Source organism: Paroedura picta, chromosome 10 (genome assembly GCF_049243985.1).
Source record: "Paroedura picta isolate Pp20150507F chromosome 10, Ppicta_v3.0, whole genome shotgun sequence".
NCBI classification, from domain to species: Eukaryota; Metazoa; Chordata; class Lepidosauria; order Squamata; family Gekkonidae; genus Paroedura; species Paroedura picta.
In genome coordinates this window covers 35,085,686-35,110,166 of record NC_135378.1, presented here as the reverse complement: position 1 = coordinate 35,110,166, position 24,481 = coordinate 35,085,686, and the positions used below count along the sequence as shown (strand labels likewise).

At 42.0% G+C, this 24,481-nt stretch overlaps 1 protein-coding gene across 17 annotated transcripts in view; it reads right to left on the bottom strand.

The window, feature by feature from the left end:
* LOC143819938 (uncharacterized) overlaps window positions 1-24,481 on the bottom strand; it is a 226,884-nt gene that overhangs the window by 131,056 nt on the left and 71,347 nt on the right. For 4 of the 17 annotated variants that reach the window (XR_013225173.1, XR_013225166.1, XR_013225168.1 and 1 more), the window contains one exon: window positions 18,476-19,810. The exons of the other annotated variants lie outside the window; for them this stretch is intronic. The gene's annotated coding sequence lies outside the window, so the exon portion shown is untranslated. Of the gene's footprint in view, window positions 1-18,475; window positions 19,811-24,481 lie in introns of those variants that run through there. 17 annotated transcript variants of the gene reach the window in all.

Below are 24,481 nucleotides of genomic sequence, written 5' to 3'. Positions count from 1 at the left end.
GATGGCTTGAGATGATACAAAAATATGACAATTTGTCATGCTCTATAGCACATCTTGCTAAAATATTAATTGCATGGGGAAATAACACAATGATTTTACAAGTTTATTTTCAACCCCAGGAAGTCTCATTCATCACTGCTGACAAAGGTATTTTAATATACACACAGCACAATACTGCTGTTTCTCTAAAAATACACCCAAAAATACCCACCAGCGACAGAAATGTCTGGCTCCAAATGTGTACAAGTTAAATAAATAAATAAAAGCAAGTTTATAACCGGAATGTCCTCCCAATATCACACTCTGAATCATTTGTTCTATGTAGATCTGGTACTGTATTACAAAGTCACAACTAGGAGTTTATGAAAATAACCCACAGGTTCTGGAAAACATGCCTGCATTGTCTACTGGTCTCCTCTATCCATTATATCAAAGACGACACCAGAAGACCTAATGATGAGGCTTTTTTATGACACATCCTAGGAACTAGGATGGCTCAAGCTAGACCAGTCTCATTAAATCTCAGAAGCTAAGCTAGTTTGTCCCTGCTGAGAACTTGGATGGGATACCCCCAAGGAAGTCCAAAGTTGCCATGCAGAGACAAGCGCCAACTACATCTGTTTTACCTTGAAAATCATAGGGGTCACACTGTCGGCTGCAACTTGATGGCAGTTTCCATCACCAGAAACTAGCACAATGTTGAACCAGATGGAACTGCATTACAGACACTTTCCACATGCTATAAGGTCTTTCTCAAGATGCAATACATTAGGTTTCATAGTGGAAGCAAAGAGCAAAATAGCATGTGGAAGTTTCGGATTATGTGCTATGTGGTCTAGTGAGGCTGAGAAGTCTCCCAGAACAGAGAAATTCAGGGGTGTGATTTTGTCAATATGCAAGAGAACTTGTGAAAAGTGATCTCTAGATATTGTTGTATATTGAATAGTGGGTCTTTGATAGCCTGAGGAATAACAACTGAATGTAATCATTGCCTGTTGTTTGATAGAAAGATGATCATTTTATAGTTCACAGTCCTCATAGACCTTCATGAGATGAATATGTATAATAAACTCACAAGAAATAAAGAAAGCCTCTTTCACCATAAACCAGAGCATCTAATGAGCCAGTGTCTCAAAAGCTAAAAACAATGACGGGCTAGATAAAGGCATTTCAGTGCATTCCATTACCAGGATGACCTTCACCTCTGAAATAATTGAGATGAAAAGGAAATAAAGCTGTGCAATATTGGAGGATAAGAAACTCAACATGGGTAACTAAGGGTAGATAGGGCAGGGATTATCAGAAATTGTGCTTTCTATTTAATCTGAAATTTATTTTTCCTTCTCTCTTGGTAGAACTTTAAAAGGAAAAAATCAATACCCACACTCCTTGTACAACTAGCTAGAAACAGATATATACTGTTTATATATTCTCCCTGGCAAGTTCAGAAGGTTAATTATACAAGTAAAAATATAAATAGCCAATTGGCTGTTGAACAGTATAAAGTATTCTGCAAAGAGTAAGTTACCATTTCTGCAATTTCTTTTTCATTATGCTTTACCTCTGTAAACAGCCGTAAGGATTTTGTTTCACAGTTCATTTTGCCTTTTTTTCTAACAAGTTTGTTATCTGTATGAGAAATCAATTAGGATAGAATTGGGAGAGTTCAGAAGTTTTGAATAGTTTTTGAAAGTTGGTTGCATAGGGACAGAGAAAGGCAAACAAATACTCATTTGAAAGATATTATCTTTAAGGTATTCCTTTAACATGCATGTTTAGACTGTTGATTAAGAGTATCAGTATTTATTACTGATAAAAAGTAACATCTGGCTTAGAATCAGCCTATACAGTAGGGCTTACTCCCTGGAAACTATTCTTAGGACTAAACAGTTATCTGTATATTTATTTATTATCTTTGGCTAAACAAAATTTCAAAATTCTTCATTGTTAAATGAATGTAAACATTATCATAATATGCCATGATAAAGTGTAGAAATAGAAACAATTATCCTGCAATGATGTATGATGATATATAACAGGGTCTAAAATAGCTAGTAAGTTTGTTTCTTTTTCCTGTGAAGAATTTAGAATCATAGAATAATCGAGCTGGAAGAGACCTCATGGGTCATTTAGTCTAACCCCCTGCACTATGCAGGACACTCACAACCATATTGTTCCATCAACTGTAACTTGCCACCTCCCTGAGCCTTCACAGAATCAGCCTCTCCGTCAGATGGCTATCCAGGCTCTGTTTAAAAATTTCCAAAGATAGAGAACCTGCCACCTCCTGAGGAAGCCTGTTCCACTCAGAAACCACTCTATTAGGAACTTCTTCCTGATGTTTAGACGGAATTTCTTTTGAATTAATTTCATCCCATTGGTTCTGGTCAGTCCCTGTGGGGCAAGAGAGAACAACTCTGCTCCATCCTATATTTGGCACCCTTTTAAATATTTGGATGGTTATCAGATGCCCTCTCAGTCGTCTCCTATCCAGTATACTTATTTAATTTTATTTTTAAATATATTTAATGTATAACTATGTTGTAATTTCCTTTGACAGACATTTTTATACTTGGGGGATTGAGAGAAGTATGTTCCCTTTCTCAAACAACATATAAAAAGCAACATTCTTCCAGTGTCATCCTCATATCCTGTGAACAATCTCATATTCCTCTAGATCCTCATTGGAAATGTACACTTGGATAAGAATTCATTGACTTGTATACCAGCAACTTTTTCTTTAATCTTACTAAGTACTTGTCTTTACACAGTCCTGGTCTCATGTAGCTTCCATTCATGTAGGTCCCATGATTACTTACCTATGGTTTTCAGCAGTCAAACAGTACCCTCCTCTCTCTTTCAACCAGCGAGAACTGGTTGGATATCTGATTTTCAGGAAACTGTCATTTTTTGCTTACTTTTTAAGAACATTAAAATATTTCCACATTTTTTAGTCCATGGAATTGGTTCCCCAGACTGAATATCCCATTCAGATATGTTGATGGTATGCCTGATTGGCTGCTAGCTGATCTGTTCATAAACCAAACAGGACTAAAGACAGAGTGGTAGTTTCTCTCTCTTCCTCTCCCCCCCCTTTCCTGAAAAGGGTAGGACCATTTGTCAGATGTGCTGGCTATCCTGGCACCAGATAATCTCTGCATTATTGTAGCTATGTACATCTATAAGCTTAGAACGATTGTCATAATATAGCAGTAAAACTACCTGAAGCATTTTGATCAAATCAGGGACCAGAAAATGCCAAATTATACAGAATGGAGAGAAATGAAACCAATGTTTTATTTTGTCGTCATAGCAGAGCTCCATTTCTACTTGGATTAATGATCTTGAAATCATTGACTAAATCTGATTTATTTTTTATTACCATTGATCTTTGGGTACTGAAAATCCAATAAGAAGATATAACAGGAAAATAGGACAACAATAATAGTTATTTATTGCTATTAGCATTCTTGTATAGTCACCAGATGTAATTGTCCCCTCCCCCTTGAATAAAGAGAGAAGACAATATCAGATTTTAGATAGGGCCACAACTTGTTGACAATCTGCAGGTTATTGAAAAACGCAACTAAACTACTTCCTTAAGCAGCGTGAGATCTAAATACTGGTCAGCAGAAAATGTAGTGGGCCTCTTGTCCTTTGATAGTTCTATATAGAATCACATCTGGAGGCACAACTGTATCCCTGAAAAGGAGGGTAGAATACCCAACCTGAAATGCTAAATTCCAGAGTCTTTGATAATGGTCAAACCCAAGAGATTTTATTGAGGACCCTCTCTTGTAAACTGTTCATGGAGAAAACTGGGGGGAAAGTCATGCACTTCTCTAAAAAGATGGCTACAGGCATTCGGGATGAGATGAATTTCCCATGCTATCCTCTTGCCTAAAGTTGTGGTGGAGAAGCGGTCCACAACTACGGGCATTGCCGCAACTTGGAGAGGGAAGGGAACCAGGAGAATAGGGGTAGCACGACCACAGTGGAAAACAAAGGGGAAGAAAGATTCCCGACACACTCAGATAAAGACAGGGGCTCAGGAGGGGGTGAGAACGATGAAAGAGGCAGAGAAGGGGAGATGTAGAGGTGAGGAGACTTACCTTCCAGAGCAGATGGCTGGGGAGGGGCAGAACACAGGGGGAGAGTGGGTAGAACAGTGGGCCTACCTCCCTGCTCCACCTCCCCCAGAGAGGGGCAAATGAGCAACAAGGCAATGTTAAAAGACCTGGAAGAAGGAAAAGTCATACTTTCCAGATGAACTGACGATGGAAGCAGGAGAGAGGGAAACAGAGGTGGGCATAGCAATTTAAGAGAGAGTGGTGGAGCTTAAGTAGAAGAATAAAAGACAGGATGGGAACATGAGCTACATGCAAAGGTGGGAAGACAATGGTTAGGTGCATGATTGTATGACACCAGCAGAGAGAATAAACGATGCAATGGAGATACCAGAAAGAAAATGGTCTGGGCTGTTTTTTAGAGGAACAAGCAAGAGGGCAGAGTGTGACAAAGTGAAAGGGGGAGGGCTTGCCACCCATCACCACACTTCAAATGGGAATGATCACAGTTTACCCATGAACAATGAGGAAGCACACCTTAGATGTCATGCCTATGGCATACTGAAAAATGGATTCACGATGTGACAGGGAACTTGCCCTAGTAGTCACAATAACAGAGCTACACCCATCAGCTATACAGCTTGAAGCACTATTGCATTATAAGTTGCATATAAGCTAGTCTCAGATTCCAGACCAAAAGCAACATATTCTATGCAAACACCAGAGCGCTGTACACGTGGATGTGTAAACAATGAAGCTCTTAAGATTCATTAACGCAAACCATAAGTCTCCTGAAGACAGAGAGATTCTGAAGCCTTGGAGAAACCGAATGTTAGGACAGAATATGTCCTAAGCTTCCTCCCCCCTGCTCATTGATGATAGAATCATCTGCAATAAAAATTACAATGGAATGGACCTCAACTGGTATGCAGACTGCATACAAAATCAATAATAAATGAGAATAGTCCTATTGGCTTCTCCCTACTTTTTCTGTTTCCCTCAGCTAGTTCTACCCATGCACAACTTTGTCATCTCAGCTTGAGTTTTCCCTTCACATTTATTCCAAATCTTTCTCAAAGCATCTTCGCCCTACTGCTTTTTGTCTTATCCTCAGTATCAAAAGGAAACCACTGGCATCTCCTCAGTCTTTTGATCACTTTAAAAACATTGGGGGACTGCTAGAACAATTCTTCTGAAGCTGAGTGAACAAACCCAGATCTTTTAATGCTTTCCCTTAAACATAATAAAAAAAACAGGAGAGGAATGATAAAAGTTCATGAGACGAAACATGGTGGCATACAGAGTTACACTGGAATGTGAAACTACCAATCAGCTGTAAACCCATAGGGTGACGCCTAGTAAGTGAATATGTCTACTGCAAACTGTAACAAGGCAAAGAGAGATATGCTTATTGTAGCCCAATTCAAAGTCCTGAAAGCTGGGAAGAAATCTAAATGAGATGGACAAGGCTACCATCACAAGTAGGGCTATCATTCCTTTTGATTTCTTTCCACTGAGCAGCATTCTAGAAATAGGTAAGGGTAAGTCTTTGGACTGTAAACAAGTATATTGTTCAGAATTATTTTTTACTGGGATATTTCTGCCAATGCCTATAGCATTAGAACATTAGAGATCCATGGTCTGGGAGCGTATTGGTACCAATCTGCTAATGTTGCATATGCAGGTGCCCAGAGGAATCCTGCATGAATAAATAATAATTGCTCAGTGTCACATTGACCCCTACAGCTTATGCTCGAAATGTATTCCTGCTGATTGGTGGTTTGGAGATGCTCAGATCACTACTAAAGCTGGCACTTAATCTGAGACTGATTGGTTCAATCAACTTAATCTCCTAACCAACATGTTTCTAAGAGCCTTTCTCTTTGCTGTGTTGGGGCTGGAAGGAATGTTGCTTGTGGGGGGAGGTAGGGCTTGTATTGTGTTCATTTTATTTAACATTTTGTTACAACTTTAGGCAAGAGTATGGCAAGGATAGCATGGGAAATTCATCTCATCCCAACTATATAAATAAAACACCAGGTCCAAAACAACACTTTACCACAAATTCGAGACAAAGCCAGTTTTGTTGACTCATATAAATTACAATAGATTATGACAGTGTTCAGTTAAGTAGGCCCTAAATCTATAGTATTTAAACTTATTTCTGAAACAATGACCGTCTGTTTACATTTCTTGCACATGTAAAGGCATCATGCATGGTGTGAGATCACCCAATGACTCTCTGGATCAAGACAGGCTGGCATTGTAAGTACACTGGATGTGGTATGAACAGCCATTCTCTGCCTTGGAATGAAACTCCATGCTTCCAAAACACTTTTCCCATAATTTAGAATTTCTGTCTGCCTACATCTCTGCAGTCTAGGATCATACTTCAAATTATGCTCTCTTTTTTATATCAAGGGCACTGTCTGCAGCATAATATTATGTGCATTGTGGATGGTTATGCTACCATTAGTTCCGCTAAAGCTCCTCACAAAACAGCAATTCGTTTTTTTTTTCACAATAGCTCTTAAAATGTGTGCTATTTGGATAACCAATCCAAACCTAAAATGTCATTTCAAAGACTGCCTCACTGAGTAAACATTCAGTGACCTTTGCAATGCACATTTCCTTGCATCTCCCTGGAACAGCATTATTAACTGTCGCATTTTCATCCATGTTAATCTCAGAGCACCATTCTAATACAATAGCTGATTTTCTTATTTAACTGCTGAATAAACAGTCTGCAACTCCAAAGCATCTATCAATTACTGAATTGCTGAGATAATATGACTTGGTGTGAAAGTTCATGTTTAGTTTCCTGATTAATTAAAATCATTTGTAAAAGCTTATCTCCTTGATATCTTTGCTTCCACTTCAGACAATGTTTACCGTATTTGCTGGCATATAAGACGACTGGGCATATAAGACGACTCCCCAACATTTCCACTCAAAATATAGAGTTTGTTACATTACATTACAGTACTATGGGCCACTATGGGCAGCTATGCCTATCCCAACTGAAGAGCACCCGGAGTATAGGACGACCCCCCCACTTGGAGGCATGTTTTTCAGGGGGGGGGGAAGTAGTCTTATATGCCAGCAAATATTGTATTTCTCCTCCTGTGTGGTTTAAAGGGCCTATTAGAATTCCTACAGATACCATCAAATATATCCTGTCAACAAAGTAGAGATGAAAGGTTTTCTCAACCATTTCTGCTCATGTTCAAAAGTAAGCTCCTTTTGCAGAGAAATTGTTGGCTGATTTCTGCAAAAGGCTTCAAAAGCACTGACAAATCCAGGAAGCACTGTCCTCATTCCTATTTTCTGACAGTTGCTTCCAGTGATGCCATCACAAAGCCAAATCTGCATTGTTGTCTTGTAAGGGGAGGACTCACCAGAGACTGACTGGTGGCTCCTCTACAGCAGGGGTAGTCAACCTGTGGTCCTCCAGATGTCCATGAACTACAATTCCCATGAGCCCCTGCAAGCGTTGCTGGCAGGGGCTCATGGGAATTGTAGTCCATGAACATCTGGAGGACTGCAGATTGACTACCCCTGCTCTACAGCTCCTGCAATCATGATGAATGGGCTGGAGGCTGCAGCAGCTTTATAGGCTGAACTTGTGGAGTCAGTTGGGTAAGATTGGCAATGGTCCAAGAAGGTGGAGCCATGCCTCACAGCTGTTGGAAAGGAGTGGAGAAGGCAGGGAAACCTGGAGCACATGCTCCCTGGCCTCCTCTGATGTAGGAGCCCTCAGAGATCATCTGCAATCAGTGTGATCTAAAGAACTGGAGACTTTGACTAATGTTCTCTTCCAGAAGCCAGTGTGAATTAACAAAGAGGAAGTAAGGTGTGGTATAACCCCTCCCTTTCTGACCTCAGGGCCTGGCACACTTAGAGATGACAACTCCCATTGAAAGCAAGGCTGGATCCCAGCCATGTCTTTCCAACCCCTGACAGTAACACTCTATAATCATCTATTAATTGTATTGTTGGGATCACCTAGGTATCTTCCCTGAATGCGTTGCCCTCACTCTTGATCCTTTCATTGCTCTTGGTGATGACATCAAAATATCCAAATCTGATTGGCTACAAAGTCTCATGGTTCTCTTGTTCATCACATGAAACATCCCACACATTACATGAGCCCTTAATGCTTGAAGTCCCCCAGGTGTCTACTCCAAAGATGAGAAAGGTATTATAAGGGGGGGGGGGAATAGTATGGATCAGCAACATATCAAGGAGAAATCTGCAGTATGTAGGATGGGGAAAGGGACGGAATATTTGCATGTAGGAGTGATCAGGAAATCTTTTGGCACCCTGCAATTACCAGTACTATTTCTGAATGGTAACTCAAAATAGGAAGCCATAAATCACAGCCCTAGTCTGGACTGCCTATGAAGTTCAATATAAATAATTGTAAGGTGATGTGCAATGGGCACAAAAATCCTAATTTTAAATAGATACTGATGGAGTCTGAATTGACTGAGGCTGAGACAGAATTATATCTGGCCAGCTTGATGAGAATGTAAACTCACTATACATTGGCAGTAAAAAAAAAAAGAAGCAAACATGATGCTGGGGATTTGTTATTAGAAAAGGGATTGAAACCCAATGTTCTCACTGTAGTGTGGCCCCATTTGGAATTTAGTGTACAGTCCTAGTAACTGGATTTCAAAAAGGATATTGCAGAGATGGGGGGGGGGAGGTGGATAAAAGGGCAACCAAAATAATTAAGGGGTTGGAATATCTTTTCTGTAAGAAAAGTATGAAGGATCTGGGACTAACCAGGTAACAACATTAATAGTATTGCAATAGTATTGTAAAAAGCAAAATATAAGTGGCAACTGGCTGTACTTTGGAGACATTGTTTACTACTATACAGATGTCCTAATAAGGGAGGGGGGAAATCTTCTGCAGACAAGGACCAAGATATTACTAAGTCCTAGGTCTCTTGGCCTCTGTGGGGAGAGGAATGGGAAGGCGACTGTAAGCCGCTTTGAGCCTCCTTCGGTAGGGAAAAGCGGCATATAAGAACCAACTCTTCTTCTTCTTCTTCTTAATAATTCAGCATAAATAAAATAAATTTTTAAAATCTTTTATAATTAGGGTGTACTTAGAAGGTAAAGGGAGATGTGTTTTTAAATCAATATTAGACTTGTGGCTATGGTCAATAAAGCTATATCATTGAAGAAGAAAAAGGAGAAGAAGGAAAAAATTCTACATCAACATTTCCCTCCATTCTGCCAACAAAAATGGAGCTGGGGGGAGTATTAATTCACTCCCTAAGTTAGTCAGACAATTAAGCTGTTGGGCAATGGATTCAGGATGAACACAAGGAAGTAGTTCTTTACTCAGCAAGTGATTAAATTGTAGAATTCATTGCTAGTAGTGATTGCCATGAGCATAAATGTCTTGAAGAGGAGTTAGATTCATGAAGAAGATATCCATTAAAGGCTATTAGCCATGGTGAATGAGGTAACCTCCATATATAGAAGCAGTAAACCTCTTGACATCCAGGCTAGAAGGCAGCATTAGGGGAAAGCTTTAAACTTCATGCCCTGCTCGTTGACCTTTCTGAGATGGTTTGAAATCTGTATGAAACAATATGTTAAAGCAGGTGGATCAATGGTCTTGTCCAGCAAAGTTCTTATGTCCTTAGGACTGAACACATTCAAGTCACTTTCCATGCATGTTGGACAAAAGAGGAATTGGCTCACTGGCCACAAGGAATTGGCTCACTGGCCACAAGCAAATTGCCCGTATTGTAGAGAGAAGTTACTGAAGGAGATTTTTAGTGGTTCTCAGAAGATAAATATGCCTTAAGAAGGATTCAAGGTAGATATGAACTGATAGGACCATTTTTATTTTGCTTGCATTTCCATTTTAATTTCCTTCATCCGATATTGACAACCATGTTTTTTTCCCCAGTCATAGCTATGTGCCACATTTGTATCACGTATATACTTTATATACAAGTGATGCACAAATAATGTTAACAAATGCATATTCTTGAAATGGGGAATGGCGTGTGGAAACAAAAATAATCCTTAAAATAAAAATGCACTGGTTCATTTCTCACAAGCAATGTTGGGAGGATATTAAAACAGAATTTGCAAGCTTGCAAAATTTAGTTCTCACCTGTAAGCAAACCATTGAAAGTCATCAAAACTACACTGATCCCTGCAAAAAGCGGCTGAGACTTACCACGGCCACTTGTTGATGCCCATGGAGGGCTGGCTGGATGCGGACGCGACTGCCCAGCAGCCTGTTGGCTGGGTGTGCTGCTGGCACACAACATGCATGGCATCAGGGTGAGGCAGGACCCTTGGGGTCTATAAAGGGTGCCAAATGTGCAGGTCCTGGGCCTGTTGCCCAGATGCCATGGAGAGCAGTTTCCCTCCCATTTACCCTGTATTAAAGGGAATATAGCCTTGTTCCTTATCATGAGAGGTCATTTCATGTGACAATAATCTGTCGCAGCTGTGGGTTTGCCTGGGATGGAGCCGGTTGGCAGGGAGTCCCATGGGTGATTAGACTCCCTGAGCATCGAGCCTCCCTATGAGGCAGCATGTAAATGAGTGCGGCTGACCCTGCTGGGCGGCCAGGGGCTCGTTTACCAGGCAGCTGGGGGATAGCTAAGTAAGGTGGGCGTCTGGTGGCTTCCCCACATAGGTTGCTTTCTGTAGGACATATTTCAGAAGGCAGGGGGATCTGCTCTCCCGGCTGGGAATGGTGCAGATCCCCAGGGCGCTTCTGGACTCTGCAGGTCTTGATGCAATCCGCTGACTGCTAGGTCAGGCTCTCTCTTCCATGCTGTGCCAACCCTCCTGTGGAGATGTAATAAAACTGTGGCCATGTTTATACCAAACATTGTGGTGTTGTGTCTTATTCCAGCCTAAATGGTCTCCTGCAAATCAACATTAGTGTCCAAGAAATTAAAAGTACTTGGATGACAATAGTAAAATCTATATGACCAGAACATTTAGAAATACCACCTAGGAAACAAAACAGCCATGCTGAAGTGCAGTATAAGTAGGTTGCTTTGATTCTCAAAGATAAAGCTTATTAAGAGGATCTTAGTTTAGTTCACAGCAGGGAATGGCATTTTAAAATACACAGCTAGTGGGGAAAGAGCCTCGGCTTCTGACGCAGCCAAGATGTGTAAACATTTGACTGATGCTTCTTGCAATGGGAAGTAGATTTCAACCCAATAAAAAACCTGTTCCTCTGAAAACGGAGCCATTACTTTCTTCCTCTGGGATTCATTCAGTGGAGCAAAATTACCATTGTACAAATAGCATCCGAAGGAAATCCAAATCAAAAAGCACATTGTACGATGCCTGGGTAAGATTCCAGCATTTTCAATGTCACTAAACATTATGTTTTTTCCAAGTTTAGTGCAGAGAGTACTTTATTATTAAGAGCCATTTATATAGTGTCCCATATGTACTTACAGCTTGTATTTACTTAATACTTAAGAAGCCTAATATTCTTAGGGGAAAATGTTACCATCTAAGCTTTCTTTTTCTGACAGAATGAGTGACAGAGGAACTTTGGAAGGTTTTTTTAAGCATCTTGCCAAAGAAGAAACTGATGAATCCAGATGGTGAATGTAGAAAAGATGTTTGCATCTCTACTGTTTAGGCTCTTTATTTGGTTAGCCTCTGATCTTGTTAATTACCAGAGGCCTCATAGGCATAGTGTCAACACTAGACAACAGAGAAAGCACTACCAAGTTTATGAGCACCATTGTTTGTGCCTGCCAAATCTTTTATATTGAGACATCTTTTTTGTTGGTGGAAGTGAGTAATTCCTACTCAGTGGCTAGATCAACGACCGTTTCCACACTGGGAACTTTGCTGCCTCAGCTCCTGTAACGGAGCACAAATCTGGGGCGGATGAGGTGCACCAGGCCAAATGCTCTCCCATGTGGGAGCAGGAAGAGGTGGGGTTACCTGCCCTAGCTTAAACTCCAGTCTGCAGTCCGGCAAGGAGCCTCCGGTGCAGAAACGGTCTACAGAGCTCAAATCAAACTTAAAACCCTGTTACTCTAATATGGCTATCCTTGTGTTTTGTAGAAAGTACGCATTTTTACATTCTGCATCTGAAACCTGCCCCAGCCTCAAAGCTGTTTCTTACTGGTGGTTGTAAAGTCATTAAGCATGGACACTAGCATCTCTTCCTGAAGAGCAAAACAGCTTTGAGCCATCACATAACAGAAAGCTTTCCAGTTCATCATCAACATAAGCAGTCCCTTAGTGCTCTTGAGAGAACTGCCTTTCTTCCTGGCTTCACTGTTCACAACAGTGGGAATGTCTTCATCCAGTCCCCAGGCATCCCACTAAAGTTATAGCTTCACCAACTCTGAATTCAACATCAAGGAGTCTGGATGAAGGCCTTCTCACTGAACTATTTCTTGGAAGAAAGTGGCCTTACTTTTAGTTTTGAAGTTTTTCAATTTCATCTCTCCCTCCCTCCCCCCCTCTCTTTTCCTTAAGTTTACCATTCTCTCAGCGCTGTTGACATCACTATGGGTCAGCTTTGTTCACTTGTCTGGAATAACTTGGATGACTTGCTGGCTAGTGAGAGATATCCAGCATTACCCCTTTGTTTTATAGATTTTTGTGTTAAAACTTTCCCAGTGACCTAGAGCCAGATTCTGATGAAAATTCATTCATTCTTCAGATTTCACATATCCTCGGGCATGCCATACTCAAGGTGAAGTCTGCAGTTCTCCTGTAATTATTACTGAACTCCTGAGAACCAGCTTGGTGTAGTGGTTAAGAGCAGCAGCCTCTAATCTGAGTTTGATTCCCCAGTCCTCCACATGCAGCCAGCTGGGCAACCTTGGATCAGTCACAGTTCACTTCAAGCTCTTGGCCTCACCTACCTCACAGAGTGTCTGTTGTGGGAAACAATTGTAAGCCATTTTGAGACTCCTTCAGGTAGTAAAAAGCAGGATACAAAAAAACAGCTCCTTCCCCACTACCACCAGATCACAGAGATCAGTTCTCCTGCAGGAAATGGCAGCCTCACAGGGCAGATTATAAGGTCCTATATCCCTGCTTGGCTCTCTCCTCTCCCCAAATTCAGTTTTCCGTGAGCTCTGCCACCAAACCACGTGGAGTCACCAACCCAATCACTGCTGCTTGTTCATTTAATTTATAGGCTGGAGATGCTTTTATCTGTTTGTATTTACGATTTTCACAGTAGCATCCTGGTATTTGTAATGTGAAAGCTTGTGTTCCGGCTAAAGACTGCTGCAACTAAACCTTATGCACAATGATGGAATAAGTTAGTTATCTTGACCAGCAAACACCATTGTTTTCAATTGAATTTAGGCACCATTCACTTTAGTTAAAATGAGATTAGATGAGTGGGTGGGTAGATGGATAGATGGATAGCTTTCACTGTATTGACTAAAGGTCTTCACAATGGGATAATAAAAATATAAATCAGATAAAACACACAAGTGATAAAATTCCACAAACAATAACATGCATTCAAATATCTAAGGGTAGTATTTTTAATGTAATTTTTTTGGCTCTGGTCTTCCTGGCTTCAAGTACATAAAGAGCAACTCTATTAGAGACATATGGGCTGGAATCAGACAATTAAAAAAGATCAGTTTATCATTGTCTGACATTACAGATATATCCAGTAATAAACGTACTTAAAATAAATGTAGTACTTGGTTCATCATTGAGTGGACATGTTAAGACACAATTGGTAAAGTCATCAACTTCCAGGTTCCCAAAACTACACTGACACTGGGATTTTGGAACACATGAGAACTGACCCAAGAACAGATGTAGGCGCGTCAGTAAGCTGCAACTAGTTTGTAGTATTTAAATCCACATCACGGCTTGATTAATACACAATGAAAAGATATTATCTTTCAAACATGGCCTTGATTTGAGGAACTATTCTAATTTACTGGAAGCCTAATTATCTTCTGAAATAAATTTTAGGTGGACTATCAAAAAAGACTGCTTGCAAACGGCACATTAAATATTCCATACAAATTCAGTCCTGATTCTCAACAAAGTTCCAATAAATAGAACACTGAGAAGGCCAGAAGAATTCTCTATGGGCCTATTTACTCCAGAGATTGGATTTATAACATCCCATAATGTGCTAGCCACAAGAAAGCAAATTATGCATTCTAAGATCGCAGGTGTCTGCTTCATTGTCACTTACAGGTAATTTTCAGCATATTTTGATTACAGAATAGTCCCAATAATTTTTGTGTATTCAATTTTCAAAATAATAAAAGTGTTTTTTATTGCATTGTAGCAATTAACACTGCTACTAGCTAGCGCCTATAAAACCCAAAGCAGGCATTTGCAAACTAAGATAGTTGTTGTGTCCTTAGGTGAACCAATTGTTCCTCATCTTAGCAGACATTAGCACCCTCCACTTTAAGATGCCTACAATATTTATGTACAGAAGGGCAAGTTAAGGCTTGAGGGAAAACCTCATTTTCCCCACAGTCTGCTTTTCTTTCTGATTTAGGTAGAGCTCTTGCTATCATCTGAGTGTTCTGTAAAATAAAGAGCAATAGGGAATGAGTGGGGGTGGAGGAATCTAGCCAGAGAGGCAGGGGAGAAGTAATTTGGGTGATAATAATTCAAGATGCTCAAAAAGATAAAAGAGAGGCCTGTAAAGCAGTCAAAAAAGAGACAAGATGATAGAACTGGAGACTGTAACTGTCAGCAGAGTGGTACCACATGGATGAGTGAAAAAGAGGAAGCCTTGCTTGAAAGGAAAACCCCAATGGATAAAAGAGAGGGAAATTGCAAAGAAAATATGAGCATCTGTAGCATTTGGCATGCACTCATATTTTAAATTTACTTTGGTCCTCAAATATCCATTTTTTCCTCGTATTCTAAAAAAAGAGCGAACTGAGAAAGTTTCAAGCTGTTAAATACAACTCATTTGTAAATCTTATATATTAATTCTCAATTGGAATGAATCAAAGCACTGGATATGTTTCATCTTCCTCATTGGTTGTCATTGCTGTGAACTTCAGACTCATCTATCAGCATTTAGTCAAGAGGATTAAAATTCCTTTCCCCCCCCCCCTGTAGACTCAAACCTTCTCTTTTTCTAGTGAAAACCTGCCCTTACTAGTATATGTGTAATTTCCTTTGTGCTTGACATTTCTGGATGCAACCTAGAATTCTTCCATAGTTTAAATATTTTCTTAATTTAAGTATTAGAAGGGTGAAAAGGAAGTCTCTCCTTCATGCCAGTGGGGGTTATGAGTGCCCAACAGCATGTTTCCATCAAAGTAATGACTTGATATTTCTCAAGTCCTAAATCCATCTTATTCTTTGTTTTGCATATTATACTTTTTATTGCTTATTTGGCCAAAGATCTTATTTGGTCAAAAGCCTCTCATTCCACATGGGGGTGGGGGAGCACATTTTTAAAAGATGCTGCTTCTTCAGATCTTGGTAGTTAGAACATAATGTATGCACCAGAAATCTGTTTTCCCCCCTCCCATTCATATTGGCCAAACTGGCCAATCCCTAAATAAGAGTTTAAACTGATACAGATTGGTATAAATCGAAGCACTGAGAAACAAATGGAGGAACATTTCAACTTCCTAGGTATTCAGTAACAGACTTAGATATTATAGCACTTCAGTGAAATTAAGCTTCAGAGGTGGAGTCTAATGAAAATGTCTTTGAGTTGGAATTCATATGCAGTTTTTATACTATCAGATTCTTTGGACCTACTCTGATTAGATGATATACTCTTTTGATAGGATTCTGTGAGAGCCCGGAGGGGAAAGAGGCAGGGGATGCAAGGTGGAGGTGAATATGAAAGCAAAATGTGGGAGGGAAAGCTGCAGTTCAGTTAAGGGCAATATGAGGGTAGTGATGGGAGGGAAGGAAGGCAGAACAAGAAGCATGGTACTTGGATGGCAACCGTGCAAGGGCCTCTGGGGTTCTGGCTCCCCCTGGTAGACCTCCTGATGGCACCCAGGTTTTGGTCACTGTGTGACACGAAGTGTGGGAGTGGATGGGCCACTGGCTTCGTCCAAAATGACTTCTCTTATGATCTTAGGGGCCAGCAAGGAGGGGAGACAAAGCCAGTAGGGACCAAAGCATGGGCATGAGAAGAGACAACATTAGAAGAAACACAGCAGCAAGGAATAGAATTAGGGATGGGCACAAACTGGGAAAATGCAGTTTGGTTCATGGACCAACCCCCCTATAGAAAATGTCCTCAGGAAAGTGATTTCAGTAGAAACAAGAGGCAGCATGCTCAAAAGGTTCAGGAATGTACAGAACATACCCTGTGCAAGCTAGAGGCACCAAACACATAAGGGACTCCCCACTGGTCTTCCCTTTATGCCCATTATGTACAGACTGGATTTATCATGTCCAAATTACAGCTCCTTGAGGAAAGTACCCTCCAGGAAAAAAATGTCAGGTACAGGTTCAAAAGTGTATAGAATGGGCACCCTGCAAGCTACACTTACCATATACACCGGAAACCTTACCCTGTTGCCCTCTGCACTACAACCTATTTACAATGGGGGGCAGATTACATTTTTGGGGTCATAGTTACAGATGCCCCCCCTCATGTTGTCCCTGTGCTATCTCTGGAAAAGATAGCTGTGGTTACAGGAGTCTATGGAATGGCTCAAGAGCAAGCCAGTGACACCAAATTCACAGACAGGCAATGGAACTCCCTCCCTAGGCAATGGAAGCAAGGAAGGATTAGCACTGCAGTGACAGGACAGAAAGGCAAACATCCCCAGAGTTCTAACAGGCCACTTCAACATGTTAGGCATACTAGTCCCATTGGACAAGCAAGGAAAGCCTGCCCAGAACTCTCCCAGCCTTCCCCTGGGGAAAACATGATGGTATATTCTTCTACTCAACACAGAAACGCTTCAGTGTATTCTACTTTGCAGAGGAAACCTGGCGGGGACACCCCCAAGTCTCCAAAGGCACATAAAGGCAGACAAGTAGGCGCGTGCGCTTTGGCACGCTTCAGCCTCTTCAGCAGCCATTCAAGCCCGAGGCGGACAGCGCCAAGGTAGCGGTGCTGTCCACCTCGGGCTTGAATGTCCACCAAAACAGCTGAAGCACACAAGCCTAAATTGACAAGACTTCCCACAGGGACTCCCCAAAGTAACCCCATGTCAACTTGGGCAGATTACATTTTTGGGTTACAGATGTCCCCCCTCCCAATGTCTTCCCTGTGCTCTCTCTGGAAAAGATAGCTGTGGTTACAAGTTGTTTTTGTTTTTGTTTTTTTGCAAGGGAGCTTGTTTTGTGGGGTGAAGGTGTTGTCTGGGCAGACTGCAGTATGAATATAGTAAAATGGATAGCCAAGAGTTAACTGAAACCTGATTAGGAATGGAGAGAAACTCCACCCCCTGAATTTGTTCTTTTCCCATAGCTTTCAGTTTCTCTATCAGTTGGCATTAAGTTGCAATAAAATGTTGTGTTCTGCAGCTCCTATAAGTATGTAGTTTTATTCCCCATATTACAAAAGTGAACCTCTGGGAATCTTCTGGGATCTTAGCTGAAACCAGGCTTTCCTGCAGGGCTGAGGGAAAACGGGAGCACCTAAAGTGGGGGGAGACTTCTTGCAAAAGGAAGGCTGCAAAGCCATCTTCTGCAATATTGCAATGAACAAATCCCTTCAGAGTGTTTAATGGGATGGAATCCAAGAACTGCCCCAGACCTGGCCAGCTGACTCACCCTGCCACACCTGCTGCCTCCTCCTCCTCCTCTCCAACTCCTTCTCTGAAGCTTGATGCTCCAGACAATTAGGCTCCTTGTCTCAATCAAAGCTGGTAGGGCAGAAGATTGCCAGAAGTACGAACATAAGTTCAATGTGCATGTGTGCTCTGGCAAACTCTCTGTCACTCAAGGCAGGGGTAGGGCCCCTTGAACCATGGGGCCCGTAGCATGTGCTACAAGTACTGGTATTGTTTCCGTGGCTGGAGAATCCCACTCCCCTGTTACTTTGGTGTTTTGGGAACAGTTTAATTGAACAGTGTGTCTGAAAATGTATCTGTGCACAAATAGCCCTGAGCAACACCAAAGTTCATGAAGTGTTTGAGTTGGTTGCCTTTCCACAAACATCACGTTTGGGTCAAAATTCATGATAAGCATTACTTCATGTGCTGGTTTGTGCCACCCCTATATAGGGTTTCTCTTCCATAATGAGTTTCCATGGTTCCTCTTCTTGGGAAAGATATGCATTATATTCTTTGTTTACATATATACCACACAGATATATATGTATCCAATATAAACTAATCTACAAAATCAGTGGAAAATAACAACAGAAACAACTTGCTTAAAATGCTAACAAATATGTTTAATGACCTAAAATAGGGAATGTTTATTTGCCCCTACTCTTGGACCCAGATTTGGAGCTGGCTGAGATCATAAGGGTTCAGGCTACAATAGTTCCAGGATTATGGACACAATCCGCAAGAGAGTTGCATGGTCATCTAGTATGTCTACAAAGCTGGCCCAGAACAGCCTCGCAAAGGATTGCACTCCAGCACCTGGTCAGAGAAGAAACTGCATCGATGATGAGTCGTTGCTGTTATTTCCCCCCTGGCTTTAAGACAGAAGAGCATGCACAGGCCTCTGTGATGATGAATGAGTCTGAGCACATCAACAGAAGAAAGGTGAATATCTCCCCCCGCCAGGTTTCCAAGCGTTTCATACATTATTTATAGAATACTTGAGAGTGCTGCTGCAGTGGCCGGGGCTGGTGTCGACTATAGAGACAAGAGCTCTTTAATCATAGCCCTCTTTTCCCCCCCACACACACACTCATCCCCCCCAACAGACAGAGATTAGCATTTAACACAGAGTCATAAACTAAGAACAGAAATGGTATTCTGATTATAAAGGTGGGATCTCCTTTAAGCTCAGGATATTTATCATATATTGTCCTTGAAAGGGATGGGGGGGGGGGGACCTGGCACTAGGCTCAGAGGCCTGTATCCAGTAAGTACAGTTGCTGATAGAGCATATTTATCAATGCTAGGAGCAGTAACATCACATAGTGGAGCTTCAGACAGGGTATTTCTGCTTCAGTTTCACAGGGCCTTTCCATTACTTGTGGCTTCAGACCCTTCTTGTATATCTCCCAGAGATTTCTGGGCAGAGGACTTAAATATCTTTTCCCAATTTAAATCTAGTTGGCCATTTTGATTAAACTGGTATTCTCATTAGGAACATAATGCTACATATTCGTGGATGGAAATAACAAGCATTATGTAGCTTGGCAGGCCCTACTGCCAGGCAAATGGGCGTCTCAACTGAATCCTCAAATGCGATATGTCGACGCTCTTCCACAGGGAATAGCATATTTGGATTAAGAAAATGACATTGGAGGAACCGGCTAAGAGCACTTGCCTAATGATCTCCACTTCGAGGAGGATTAATTAATACAACCAGATTTCTTAAAGAAAGCAACTTGTAGTCTTTGTAGTCTGGAAAAGGACGGAGCTTTCATCGTTGATGTCAACCCAGTTAAGTCAAAGTACTTGAATTGTAAATGATTCAGGTGCTGTTGAAAATATTTAATTGGCAGTAACTCTCCCTGAAATTAATTTCTTTGTTGCTTGAAGACCTCATGTCTTTAACAGCTTTATGACAGTGAGAAATTTGTCTCACTGAAATGATGGAACATGATTCTTCTTCTAAATTTCTCTTTACCAGGCATCTGTCAGAGGTGCAGGAGCTCTGAAACAAAAATATTGGTAGTCCTGATTTTTCTGAGTGTTCTTTTACTTGCATGTCTCTATGGCCTTAAAAAATACATATGCATATGCATAACCAGACTAGAGTTCACAATCCCAGGGACAAGGTGCACTTTTCCTTCCAAACTCTGGTATTTTTTTTTAAATAGACTCTTAAAAGACTTCTCTCTATTGTTCTAATGAACAATGGCTTCTTCACCATTTGTCATGCTGAACTTTAATTAAGTTCTCCTAACTGATACTGAGAATTGACGAGACACCTTGATTTCCTGGAGCTGATTAGTTGACACATCCAAGTCAATGCTATGCATTAGTTGCAAGATAGCATGCATGAGCCTTTCAGGTGTACTACAAGCAGTGCTTTGCCATGACTAATGTACCTTACCACAAAGACAGCGAAAATTAGGAAAGTGTCAGACGAATGGTTAGACTAGAAGGATGATGTTAATGCATAGCATAATACTGTGAAACCAGCGGAATATAGAGAAACTCATATCAGTGGTCTTGATAGTATCCAATAATGTATAGACCTGGATAGAGGAATTCAGCGCTGGGGCTCACTGCAGCCGCCATTGAAGAAGTGTGGGGGTGGCCAAAGAAGATGGCAAGCAGGGATGTCAGGACGCATGTGGCAGCAGTGCACATGGGAAGCGGAGCACAGAAACCTTTATAGGCACCATGTGCTTCTGCCTCTCTCTGTGCCTTCTCAGTGAACAGCTTCCTTCCCCTCCTACCCTATGTTTTGGGTTTGATGTTTTACTGTTAAGGATGGTTCTGTTTTGTGGCAGCTTCGATTTAGGCATGGTTGGAACCTGTTGTCAGGGAGTCCAGTTTGTGCACTGGACTCCTTGGGGGCAGGGGGCCTCCTTAACGAGACTGTCAGAGATATGAGCATAGCCTACCCTGCTGGGAAGTCAGGGGCTTGTAGCCAAGTGGCCTATGGGTGCCAAATTGAGGTGGACACTTGGTGGGCACTGCTATGGCCACTTCCTGGTGAGGGATTCCAGGTACATAGGGCCTGCTCTCCTGGCTGGGATGGAGCGGGCCCAGGGCATCCTGGGACCCTCAGGTACAGCAGCTGGACGACTGATGGGTCAGGCTCCTTTCTGTGCTGGGCCAATTCTGGGAGGCTTAATAAAATGGCTGCAGCCATATTTACATCAAGAAGTGAGTTGCAGAAATGCCACCATGCTAATCAAATGACATTCTCAGAAGAAACCATTTCCAACCCTCAAACTGTGACATTGTTTCACTGCTGTTAATTCCGACCATCTGCTGCTTCAAAAAACTTGCACAACAGAAAAAAGAAAATAGTGATGGTACTCCTGATCTGATGTCTCTCAGGGTTTGCATGACATCCACTGCATGTGGAGGAGTGGGGAATCAAACCCAGTTCTCCAGATTAGAGGCCACTACTCTTAACAACTCCACCATGAAGGCATTATTCCTACTTAAATAAAAAGCCAGATTTCCCTTTTCTTCTTCCCTGCCAGGACTTCTCCTTCTTACATATGGGGAGAGTCTAATATTCAGATTGACTTTGAGGTTTCTTGAGGTGCTTGTAGATGACTGACTCAAACTGCCTTTCAGTCTCCCATACAGTCTTGCTAAGATATCCTACCTATTTCAGTAAAATCAGAGTCCAGTAGCACCTTTAAGACCAACAAAGATTTATTCAGGGTGTGAGCTTTTGAGTGCAAGCACCCTTTGTCTGACTATGTTCTTCTTACATGACAGGGAATATATAGCAAAAATCAATTCTGTTACATCAGTAGTAAAGGTAAAGGTAAAGGTATCCCCTGTGCAAGCACTGAGTCATGTCTGACCCTTGGGGTGACGCCCTCTAGCGTTTTCATGGCAGACTCAATACGGGGTGGTTTGCCAGTGCCTTCCCCAGTCATTACCGTTTACCCCCCAGCAAGCTGGGTACTCATTTTACCGACCTCGGAAGGATGGAAGGCTGAGTCAACCTTGAGCCGGCTGCTGGGATTGAACTCCCAGCCTCATGGGCAAAGCTTTCAGGTGGCTGCCTTACCACTCTGCGCCACAAGAGGCTCTATGCGGCAGGGGAGGGCCGGGCGACGCCCGCCGCAGCTGGGGCGATCCACAGGAAGGGCCCGGCTCGTGTCCAGAGTCGCCGCCATGCTCCCCCCGGGCGGGGGGGGGTCGGCGCCTCTTCCAGCCGCAGCTCGCGCCCAGCCCCGCTTCGCACCCCAGCCCGACCGGCCCAGCCCTCAGAGCCAATCCTTATCCCGAAGTTACGGATCCAGCTTGCCGACTTCCCTTACCTACATTGTTCTAACATGCCAGAGGCTGTTCACCTTGGAGACCTGCTGCGGATATGGGTACGGCCTGGCACGAGATTTACACCCTCTCCCCCGGATTTTCAAGGGCCAGCGAGAGCTCACCGGACGCCGCTGGAACTGCAACGCTTTCCAAGTCTCGGGCCCCTCTCTCGGGGCAAACCCATTCCAGGGTGCCCTGTCCTTCACAAAGAAAAGAGAACTCTCCCCGGGGCTCTCGCCGGCTTCTCCGGGATCGGTTGCATTACCGCACTGGACACCTCGCGGCGCCCGTCTCCGCCACTCCGGATTTGGGGATCTGAACCCGACTCCCTTTTGATTGGCCGAGGGCAACGGAGGCCATCGCCCATCCCTTCGGAATGGCGCTCGCCTATCTCTCAGGACCGACTTACCCATGTTCAACTGCTGTTCACATGGAACCCTTCTCCACTTCGGCCTCCAAAGTTCTCGTTTGAATATTTGCTACTACCACCAAGATCTGCACCCGTGGCGGCTCCACCCGGGCCCACGCCCTAGGCTTCAAGGCCCACCTACTCGTCGCGGCGTAGCCCCCACGGCTCGTATCAGTAGACTGTGTCACAACCAAATACAGCCAATGACAATCCTTTATTAAAACAGCCAATCAATCCTCTGAATTCAGTTTGGTCTCTCCTTGTGTTTTTGTAAACTACACTGAATTCAGAGGATTGATTGGCTGTTTGACTCTGTGATACTTAAGACCAACACGGCTACCCTTTTGAATCTACCTATTTCTGAACAGGCTTAGCTACAGATGTTCTTAGGCTGTGTTCCTTTCCTTCTATCCCTTGATGGGTAATCTTCTTCTGTGCCTTCAGTTTTTCACTCATTCCGGTCTTGGAATAAGTTGGTTGGTAATTCTCATAATTTCTTCTTTTTGGGTATCTTCTCTCTTTTGCATCTGCCTGCTAATTGGGAGAGCCACAGTTTGGCCACCTTTGCTCTAGGTAAATCCTAATCCTACAGCAGATAAAATGGGAAGTCCAGGCAAAGGATATTTCTTTTGTTGTGGAGAACAAAACATTGCCTGAAGTGCTGTTGTGCTCATCACTTTAGACTGGAACATCTACAGTACAGTTATCTATGCAGTAAATGTATTCATTTAATTTACAAGATAATGTGAAATATTTTCTTGTTTAAAAATAATTACTTTCAAGTCTGCATAAAGCTGGAAATGTGTACCTTATGAATAGATTTACAGTCAAAGAGATACAGATATTACACTGGTGCCCAATTTAATGTAATAGTAGATTGACAAAATGAAAAGGAGCTACTGTCTCTCATAGTTGTATGGATCATATTGGTAGACTTGTACCCAAATGAAGCCTGGGATTCAAATCTAGCATAGACATAATTTCCCAGTAGGCTCCATTAAAGATCATACCTTTATTAATTTACTTTATCTATGGGACTGAAGTTGCATTAGTTGACGCTTGCAAAAAAATAAAAAGAACCCTGTGGGAGATATATATTTTTATTGATGAATTCTAATTATAAGTGCAGTTTGAGCTGAAATCTTAGCATATCTGACATGCCCAAGACTATCTTGCAGAGCACTGACTATAAAACTAAAGCTCTACACAAAAATGTACCTGAATTCCCTTCAGAAATTCCTTACTGTCATAATGCCAGAAGATTGTTATCAGGAGGATAGTACTGGAAGCGTCTTGTCATTAAGCAAAATTCATGTAGATTTTTTTTTATTTGCTGCATTTTAGAGAAATTTGCCTAAATTACTGACAGTCAACTTCCTCTGCCTGGGCAACCTATGAACAGTAAGGGTACATATGCTGGCAAAAATGCCATACTCAAAGGCACTTTTTTAGTGTTGAGAAACCCCTGAAACATTCTTCAGGCTTTGAGAAATTATATATATATAAAATAATTCACTCCCACCCATTCAGGAAACCCTTCTAGGGCCATGAAGAAACCCCAGGGTTTCACAAAATCCTGGTTGAGAAAGCCTGTTCTAAGCACTGACACCTAATTACCAGTGGTGGCTGCCAAAAAAGGCCTCCTCCAACTAAGCCACCAATCAACAGGTTAAAGGCAGAAAAAAATTATTTTCCAATTTGACAACTCTGCCTTTCAGTTGCAAGCTGGTATTGGGGCCCCAAGGAACCCCAAGACTCCCTAACTCTGAAATGATCTTTTTAAGGCAAACTGCCTGAAGCAACGAATAGGCATACAACCATTCAGGCAAAGCTAAAAAATACTTTTTTGCCAAAAGTTAAAACACAAGCCTCTCTAAAGTCCCCTCCCCCCGTAAAGAAAAATCAGGAACGAGATTAATTTTTAAAAGACACAAGACTCATGATACCAGAAGAGGCATT